The 3,204-nt window shown below is 40.6% G+C and overlaps 1 long non-coding RNA gene across 1 annotated transcript; it reads right to left on the bottom strand.

Moving 5' to 3' along the window:
* On the bottom strand, positions 1 to 2,893 carry LOC140181844 (uncharacterized). Its single transcript, XR_011877381.1, has 3 exons — positions 2,772 to 2,893; positions 2,554 to 2,667; positions 1 to 16 (listed from the first exon to the last, which is right to left on the bottom strand). It is a non-coding gene; the product is annotated as an uncharacterized lncRNA (long non-coding RNA).
* Between the last annotated feature and the right edge of the window lie 311 nt (positions 2,894 to 3,204).

A 3,204-nucleotide genomic window follows, 5' to 3' on the forward strand; every position in this document is an offset into this window, starting at 1 on the left:
CTTCTGCGCCCATATCCTGAAAGGGGAAAAATGTAGGAGGGTGAGAACATCATCCTCGAAAGGGTTCTCAGTAGAGGGTTTTTGGGAATTACTGTAATAGGATACGTGAAGATAACCGCACCAGTGATTCATAACCGTCTTATGCCTATTTTCAAAAACAACAGTTTACAATGAAAGTAAAGTCGGAAATCTTTTCGGAAAGAAGAACCGTTCAATTCTCAAAAACTCAAAAGCCTTTCAAAACGGTTTATCTATGCGGAACCAAAATAGCCTTTCATAATTTTATTCCAAACCAGAAACACAAAACCGAAATCAACCATCAGTTCATCTCTTTCCAACCATGGCCCTAGGCCCAAACAATCCAACCAACAACCAATCACCACAATCCAACAGAGTCCCAGATGCAAACACAGATAGGAAGTTCAAGCACAAACAAACAGTTATTACAAGTAGAACAGTTAGCAATTAATCACATAGGCAAACCAAGTATAATATGCACACCCAACCAATGTCGCACAAATGCATATGATGCATGCCTGTCCCTAGTGGCTGATGATATCATCTGTCGGTTATAGAGCCAACCCGATAAGTCCTGGTAGCTAACCATTGGACTGTCCCTCTGTCGTGCATCCCCAACTCGAGTTATACTCATCATAAACTTGATCATAATCATGATCCATATCCATCACCCTCACTGGTGAATATTTACGGGGGCGAGCTCATCCGGGCCTTTCACAGTGCCCGGCCACACTTACGACATAGGGTCAACAGAGTATCAAGTCTCGACCTGGAGCACGTGGTGGCTAGCCACTGCTACTATCCAGGGAAACTCGTATCTCAGATAGTGGAAGTGCAATATTCACATTTATCAATGATTCAGCATAGACATGCATTCAATCTCATCCATGGATCAACATCCATCTCAGCCATCCGGCTCACGGTTCAGTCCAGAACCAGCGAATATTCATATCATACACAGCCATTCCGGCTCACGGTTCAATCCAAAACCAACCAATATGTATAATCATACACAGCCATTCCGGCTCACAACAAAACAGCACTTCCACCATTCAACATCATTAAATTCATAAAATCGGCATTTAAGCCATAAATCATTTTCTCAATTCATTTCACTTTGAAATCGAGTTTTAACTCTTTTCAGCCTTGGCTTTAAAGATCTCATTTCTCAAATCATCTCAGGCTCATAAGCCACTTTTACTCAAGGTAAATTCCCTTTTGAAAACAATGCCACTCTTGGCATCCTCTTTCCAAACTTCCAAAACCATGGCAAGTTAAAGATTTATTTTGAAACATTCAAAATCATCCATTCAACAATGGGATTTTATAACAAAGTTTCTCGGCAGAGTCCCAAGTCTTTAGGGGAGAATAACATATCTCATTTCGCCAAATTCATTTAAAATCATTAAAACATTGGCTTTCTGATTTGAGTAAGAAAATAGGATCTAAGCCAAACCGAGTCACGTAATCTTTACTTCTTTCAAAACCATTTCCTTTACTTAAACAAAACCGGCTTCAATTCCATAATTAAATCTGAAGCGTTTCAAACTGATAAGAGAATCATTTTTGTTGTGTTAAACTAGAGTTCAAAAGATACTTTGAATCTTATTTAAAACGTCAAAATAATGAGGCTCATCAATCGAAATCCAATTCCTTTTAAAATCACGAAAACTCTCCCAAGGGACAATCTTTGTGTTTAATAGAGAAAAACATAAACCCGTTTTACCTTTTAAAACAGCCTCAAAGCAAAATTCTCTTTCGAATGACTTGTACCCAAAGACATACTGTTCTTCTTGGAAAATAAGGAGAAATCATGATTCTCTTTTCAATAATTCTTTCAAAGCATAACTTCATTGCTTTCTTAATTGTTCTAAGTAAAGGTAATAAAAGAAGCCATAATTTCACAATCCTCAAAATAGATAGGAAAGGCATTAAACTCAAAATTCCCCAATTAACATTTCAAATAAGGACTCGGATTCTATAGAAATTTCGGCAGCACCTCCCCTAAAACTTGGACTTTTGCCACCCGGTTCGGGTCCCAACTAAACCGTTTCTCATTCCTTTTCAACAGCTCAAAACCAGAAATCAATTCAAAAGCAAGCTAAATCCAACAGTCGCCTCAGTGGCATATCTCAAGGAAGCCATTTCAAAAATCAACTCAATATCAACCGATTTAACTCATTTCTAAAGCTTTAAAGAATCGGTTCAGCAATAAATCATTTATCAAAACCAAATCAATTAAAGCAACCCAGGCTGAATTTCAAGAGTATTCTATCTTTCACATCATCAAAATAATTGACTCAATTCAAACCAATCCTCAACGGATTAAACTCATTTCAAATCTTTAAAGAATCAACTTCAAACATTACATTTCACAAGCCACACAACAATTCGGCCAAACCAATATCCATAGTCATTCGAGTCAATCAAATAATACATAAGGCAGATACAATCACCAAATACACAATATCTCACATCAGTACCCATATGTAATAATTCCAATAATAAACTATATTTTTTGGAAAGCGCCCCTACCTCAAAACGCAATTCCATAATCCAAACGCCTCATCAAGTCCTTTCCGCCTCAACCCGAACTGACGGCAACCAAAACCTCAGCTCACAGCCACGTTCACAATAACCATAGCAACACTAATCGCAGAATACAATAATCAGGACTCTATCCCACGTTACCAAAATTCATATTCATTAACCAAACAAAACGAAATACTAACGCGAGGCTTTCCGAAACATACTTATCGAAACGAAGAAGGAACGGCTGAACCGAACAGCGGCGGTCTCTGAACCGGTTCGGCGGCAGCCCGGCAGCCACCTCAAGCGACAGCAGCGACCGGACTCCGGCGTTGGTAACTGAAACCCACATACAGAGGTGATAAAGCTTCCAGAATCTTAAACGAATGAAAACCAAATTCAAAGCCCTTACCGGTAGAGTTTTCCGGCGACAGCAGAAGTAGCCAGAGGCTCCGGCGGCGGTCCTGGAAGTCACAGAACCACTCCCGGCGGTCAGTATCACAGAGACGCAGCTCCCTTGTCCGGCAGCGGCACCTGCGACGGCTTGAACACTCTTCTAGCTGCAGTTCAGCTTGCCATCGCCCGCAGCGGCGAGCTCAGATGGTGGCGGACACAACCCTCCTCCTTACTCGTTCCGATCTCCCTCTCCAGCGGCAA

This window comes from Arachis hypogaea, chromosome 19 (genome assembly GCF_003086295.3).
Source record: "Arachis hypogaea cultivar Tifrunner chromosome 19, arahy.Tifrunner.gnm2.J5K5, whole genome shotgun sequence".
Classification (NCBI taxonomy): Eukaryota; Viridiplantae; Streptophyta; class Magnoliopsida; order Fabales; family Fabaceae; genus Arachis; species Arachis hypogaea.